This window comes from Canis lupus, chromosome 18 (assembly GCF_048164855.1).
Source record: "Canis lupus baileyi chromosome 18, mCanLup2.hap1, whole genome shotgun sequence".
Taxonomy (NCBI): domain Eukaryota; kingdom Metazoa; phylum Chordata; class Mammalia; order Carnivora; family Canidae; genus Canis; species Canis lupus.
This window is the reverse complement of record NC_132855.1, coordinates 50,399,925-50,406,892: the sequence shown is the minus strand read 5'-3', so window position 1 is coordinate 50,406,892 and position 6,968 is coordinate 50,399,925. Positions and strand designations below refer to the sequence as shown.

General features: G+C 37.2%; 1 pseudogene; it reads left to right on the top strand.

The window, feature by feature from the left end:
• The first annotated feature begins 5,233 nt into the window (after nt 1-5,233).
• On the top strand, nt 5,234-6,389 carry LOC140609550 (26S proteasome non-ATPase regulatory subunit 4 pseudogene; annotated as a pseudogene).
• The last annotated feature ends 579 nt before the right edge of the window (nt 6,390-6,968 follow it).

Here is a 6,968-nt window from a genome sequence, read left to right as displayed (position 1 = left end):
ATTAGAAGGAAATTTAATAGCATAAAAATTTTGAATATAGTTCTTGTATTTATGATTGCGATTAAATAAATGAATTTATTTTTAAGCTTGGCATTTTGCCAGAAACTTAAATTGGGATAGAATTATGCAATCAAATGTAATCAACAGACCAGTATTTTTATGATTAACAACAATGGAGATCCTAAGACTTAACATACTTTCGGGGAAGTTGTGGTGGCTCATCAATCTATGTTGTAAAAGTATTAATTAGTAGCTTGTAGTCATGATGTATTGCTCTCTTGTGAAGAAGTGAGGAATTGGGGGAGAGTGTGTGAAATAACTTGTTCTCTTAAAAAATCAAATAAGGGAAAAACCAATATGGATACAATCTAAAATCAGTACCAGAAGAATAAGGTTTTCTTTTCTTTTCTTTTCTTTTTTTTTTTTTTACATTTTATGAAGTATTATAAGGCTAACAGTGTTAAAATGAAGCATCTATTGACAAAAACAAATACCTAAAGTTATAACAGATTAACTGAAAACTGAAAAATATCTATCAGGGGAAGAACAACTTTTTTCTTTTTTAAAAGAATATGGGTCCAAGCACTTCCAGGACATAGCCACCATTCAGACATAACACAGTTAATAAAATAACGTTTCTTTTCAGAGACATTCTGTTTAAAGGTAGCATTTTCTATGAACTTGGTTTATTCACTTAAGATTTTTTAAAATTTAGTATTAATTGAGACCTTGTCCTTGGTGATGAAGAGAGAATGATTAGATTTCAGCTCGTGTCATCTGGAGAAAGTGGCTTTTGATGTCTGTCATGCTTTTATAAACCTTTATGTATTTCCCCGTTAGATAATTATCATGAAGTATTAATTCGTATTTCTTTGTTACCTTTTTCTTTGAGACAAGGCGGTATTGGTTGAATGAATGAAGCTTAATGTGAGAAAATCACAATGAGAGTAGCCGGGTTTAGGCAGAGACTTGCAGAAGGTGCAATTGGACAGAGGGAAGAAGGACTCTGGTGAGGTCAGTTGGAAAGGCATCATGATAAAGGTCGAAAGATCTTCTTTAATATCAGATTTTTCTGATAGATACTAGATTTTTCTAGTGGAGGAGGGAAGGGCAAAAGTAGAAAAGGTTTTGATGAATACCAGTTAGTTGTGTGTGTGTGAGGATTGAATGTAAGGAAGTGAAAGAAGGGGAGAATAATTCTGGATAAATTGTCTAGGAACAAATTATGAAGGAATTTTTGTATACCTTGATTGAAGGTTTGGACTTTTAAAAAAAAAAAACAGAAAAGAATTATAGAGTTTTAAAGGATATATTAGAAAATTATTGTAGCATTTAAGGAATGCTCACTTTGCTGGAGTTCTGGAGTTTTGAACAGAAAACATTAATTCCTTAGAAGGCTATTTCAATTTTCAGTCCAGAGATTTTGAAGGTATGCATTTAAGACCACATAAATGATCAGAGATAGCATATTTGGGAATTCATCTGAGTTTAGAGATTAGGTGGGGAGGTATGACAAACAAACATTGGAACTAATTTCAAGTAACAAAGTTGTTAAATTTATGACCATAAGATAATACATAGAGGACGTGAGTTGAAGAGGAAACGTAGAGGAAAAGTTTGTAAGATAATTGATAATGGCAATGAGATAAAGTGATATTTGATCTTGATCTTCTGAGATAGAAGGTTGCAAAAAGTTATTTTTGGATCTTAACTGTAGTTGGTCCCGTGCAACAGAATATCATAGAAGGCCACATATCCCAAAGTTAATGTGTAATCAGTTTGCATTGTAGCAGCTTTATAAAATTTTAAATCAACAAGATCTCTTTTTACATAAGAAATTATTTCGATCTCCTGGTCATTATATATTTTGAGGCCATTATGTGCTACTTGTATATTTGCAAAAACGCTGGAAAAACCACTGAGCTCCTAGGAGGGCAGTTTCCTCAACATCTGAAGAATATATTTTATTTAAATGAACTTGGCTATTGGTTTAGTTCTCTTAAAACAATTGCCTTGAAATGTAATTAAGTAGAAATGAGCCTGGCTGTAGTAGCCTGTGCAGAGATAGAACAATAAGAAGAAAAGTTACAAATAAGAAGCGATGCCTAATAAAAACTTAATTTTGAAAACTAAACAGGACAAGGAAACTGACTTAATCTACTGAACTCATATTCTACAAATAAAAACATTTACCAAACATTAAACAATTGCGAGAATTAGAAACTCCGTTTATTTCTGTCTCTCCTTTCATCCCCCTCACACCTCTGTCTGTCTCTCACACACACACTCTTACAGAAAACACTCTTACAGGAGTTAGCCAGGTCCCAGGAAGTGGATTGATTGAAGGGCATTGTGGGCCAAAATTAGTAATCTCTGAGATTAGATGCAGTATTACACATTTAGGTAACTGCAAGTAAATTTTAAATTGTGAAAGTGTGGGACAAAGCCATGAGGGGACTCATTAGCAGTAAGGAATTTGGCCAAAGAGAACAGGCATAGAGAAAATAAATAATCATTATAGGATTTTAGTCAGAGGATGGTATAATCATATTCATGTTTTCAAGGGATAAGTGGGACTGTATTCTGCAGTGGGTAAGAAGATCTGGTGGGAATCTAAATCCAGAAAGAAATGATACTGAGTCTGAACTGAATGATACTTCCAATGGATAAAATTGGGTTATTTACCAGGTCAATTGGATGTTGTAAATGAGAGAAATGATATGTGCCAGATACCCAACAGAGGCAATTCTGGGATTCTTTGCTCTCATTATTCAATGTAAGATAATGCAAAAGATAAAGGAGTTTAGAGATAGCATTACGGTAGCAAATTATGGTTTAGGAAATATTAATTGTTCAGATCTCTGTTGTACTTCCAGGTGGAAATGTCTAGAGTTAGTATTGTATAAATTCAAGTTCCATATTTAGTCTCAATAATAAATACTTTCATAGACTCCATATTTCCTAGGTTTAATTTTTGTGTAAATAGTTTTTTAACTGTATTTTTTCCTAAATTACCTTCAAATTAATATTGAGTCATTTATAATATTGGAAATTTCTTAGAATTATTATTTAAAATAGTTAAATATGATTAGGAAGAAGAAAGTGAAATAACAGTTCTAGAATCTCTTTCTTACTTCTTAAACTGCAATCTTTATTTCATTCAGCTTTTTTGTTGGTGATACTATTCAGTTTCTTGTGTACCTTTCAGTTTTCAGGATAAGGACCCTCGATGATATTTCTGGAAGAGAAATAGGTTTTTCTCTATACATCAAAATGTATGATTTGAACAATCATTTATCTACCATAGATGACAATGTAGATATTTTATGTATCTTTGTTTAGTGCTGCAAAGTGAGGAGTTCTGTTCTCATTATTTAGTGACCCTGAAGGAATTCACCGGAATTTATTTCATTTCCATTTATATAACAGTTATAACAACTTTTACATCCCTTAATAATATCGATGTATATGTGTAAAATAGGATAAATAAAAACTATTTCAGAATTTATAAGTGCTCACTGTCATATGTAATAAAAGCCAAGATCTTATTCTTAAGATGTCTGAAAATTATTTTGGAGTTTTCATAATGAAAAGAATTGCTTATACTCATTTCATATGTAAATATATTTTAAAATATCGCATAAAATAGTATCAAATTATGCATAATTATTTGGGGCTATTAACAGAGGTTTAATTTTATTGCATTTATAGATAATTAAGAAATCCAAATTCTGTTTTAATACTTAAACATATGGAAAATAAATGAGTGAGCAGGATAATTTTTAGGGATTCATGTATACCTAGATCCTTATTTGTCTCACTCATCCTTACTCTTTTCCAGGGACAAAGAGAGGATGTAAAGTGGATGTGGATCAAAGGGCAACAAAATAACATTTTATTTGTTAGCTGGGTCTATAACTAAGTAGTTTGGGCCACTGGTAATGACTGTTATCCTAACTAATGACATAAGGGCAAGTTAGTGATGGCTGTTAGCAAGAAGCCTCAGATCCCACCTCAGGAATATTTCCACAGGGCTTTTTGGGACTCTTCATGGCAAGGCAGCTGGCTACACCAGGGTGAGTGACCCAGGAGAGCAAGGTATAGGCTGCAATGTCTTTTATGATGTAGATTTGAACATCCTAATTTGTTATTTGCACAATATTTGATTAAATATGTGAACCCTATTCAGTGTCGAGGAAACCACACAAGATGAATACCAGCAAGTGTGAATTTAGGGGGCCATCTTGAAGAATGGCTACCAAAAGGGCCCTACTTAGATTCTAAATTAGGTATTTCAGAATGAATATTTTTAGTTTCATTTTTTTAAAGCAGATCTCTAATTTTTACTTGTATCTTTATACAATACCTGTTCATTCTCTAAAATAAAAGATGAAGACTTAAATAATTCTTTTGAATATTTTCTACTTCACTTTAAATTCCTAGCAATGAATAACACTTAATAATTTAGTAGGATTCTTAATTCCTGTTATGTTTAAACTGTTAGAAAATGTACTAATACTCCTTTGTTATTCTTCATTGTTCTCTTGATTACCATCTATAATAAGAGTAACAGTTCTACATTATACTCCACCTTTAATCCTGTATCTTCTATAACCTAGACATTTTAAAGATTGATTTCATTTACATTCTAATCTGAAAATCACACACCAAGATATATATTCCCTGTCCTTAGGCTAATTCAATTTTTTAAAACAACACATGGCATTTACAACATTGTGGTCATAGAAAAATTAAGCCAGCAGTACACATTATTTTGCGTGGCAAATGTCTCTAACCAAAGACTGCTCTAAGTAGAATTAGTGTAGAATTAATTTTAAATAGTTTCACTTTTCTTGGCATTCTATCAGTGGTTAAGACAGGGCACATTTGAATTTTCTTTTTCTTTGCCCTGTAATTCTTCAGTAAATTCCCCTTCTTCCCTGAGTTTCCATTTGTCTTTATTAAGTAATAAGCCTTTATATCCTGAAGTTATGGTCTCTACCTTTTTATCCCAATTACCTATACTACCCTATACCCTACTGACATCCTCCATTTCTGACTATTACCTGAACTGCCACCTCTCTAACATTCTCCAAAATGGCCAGTCTGGGATATCCGGTCACTGCTTTCCTAAGTTGGATCCACCATTTCTGCCCTTCTTCTTTTGTTTACTGATGAATTTTTAGAAAATTATTCCTCAAATAATTCCTAGAAAGAGTATATGGAGAGAAGAACCGGTAGGGAAGGGACGAAGGTGGCAAGATGGTGTTGGAAAGCACTATGGTTTGTGTGGACAACAGTGAGTATATGGGGAATGGGGACTTCTTACCCACCTGGCTGCAGGCCCAACAGATGCTGTCAACATCGTTTGTCACTCCTAAGACCCGCAGCAATCGTGAAAACAATGTGGGCCTCATCACACTGGCCAATGACTGTGAAATGCTGACCACACTCACCCCTGACACCAGCCACACTCTTTCCAAGCTCCACACTGTCCAACCCAAGGGCAAGATCACCTTCTGCACTGGTATCCCCGCGGCTCATCTGGCTCTCGAAGCACCGGCAGGGCAAGAATCACAAGATGCGCATTTTTGCCTTGGTGGGAAGCCCCGTGGAGGACAACGAGAAGGATCTGGTGAAACTGGCTAAACGTTTCAAGAAGGAAAAGGTATATGTTGACATTATAAGTCTTGGGAAAGAGGAGGTGAACACAGAAAAGCTGACAGCCTTTGTAAACACATTGAAGGGCAACGATGGAACCGGTTCTCCTCTGGTGGCAGTGCCCCCTGGGCCCAGCTTGGCTGACGCGCTCATCAGTTCTCCGGTTCTGGGCTGGCAAGGTGGTGCCATGCTGGGTCTTGGCGCTAGTGGCTTTGAGTTCGGAGTGGATCCCAGCGCTGATCCCCAGCTGGCCCTGGCGCTCCGGGTTCTATGGAAGAGCAGCGGCAGCGGCAGGCCGAGGAGGCCCGGGGGGCGGCTGCGGCCCCCGCGGCTGGGGCGGGGATGGCTACGGCTGGGCCCAAGGCTAGTGACGCCCTGCTCAAGGTGACCATCGGCCCTCAGGAGGTGGGCCGCAGCGGGCCCCCCGACCTGAGCAGATGACTGAGGAGGAGCAGATTGCCTGTGCCAGGCAGATGTCCCCGCAGGGTGCAGAGTTCAGCCAGGCGGAATGCGCGGACATTGATGCCAGCTCAGCCACGGACACATCTGAGCCCGCCAAGGAGGAGGATGCTCGTGATGCGCTGCGGGACCCCGAGTTCCTGCAGAGCGTCCCGGAGAGCCTTCCAGGCGAGGATCTCGACAACGAAGCTGTTTGAAATGTCATGGGCTCTCTGGCCTCACAGGCCAACAAGGATGACAAGAAGGACAAAAAGGAGGATAAGAAATGAGACTGGGGGCAAGGGTAGCTGAGCCTGCTCAGGGGGCTGGATTGGGCCGGGCGGCAACTAGAGTTAGATATGTTATCTGCAACCAGGACGACTGAAGTAGAGCTGGGCAACTTTTGTTTAAAAAAAAAAAAAAAAAAAAAAAGGAACCCCGGGTGGCTCAGTGTAAACCACTGAGTGTAAACACTCAGTGTAAACCACTGAAACCACAGTGTGCCTTCAGCCCAGGGTGTGATCCTGGAGACCCGGGATCGAGTCCCACGTCGGGCTCCCTGCACCGACCCTGCTTCTCCTCTGTCTGTATCTCTGTCTCTCTCTGTATCTCTCATGAATAAATAAATAAATAAAATCTTTAAAAACAAAAAAAAGAGTATATGGACTGTGTAAAAATGTGTTGCTTTTATTATGCCATTATATATCAATAATAACGTCTTAGTTTTAAATTATTTTCTTCAAAATATTGAAGCTGTAGTCTTCGTTCATTGTTGCTGATAACAAGCCTGAGAAGAGACTGATTATGGTTTACTTTTAATTATTTTTGCTCATTTAAGTAATTTAAAATATTTTTATACTTAAACTATT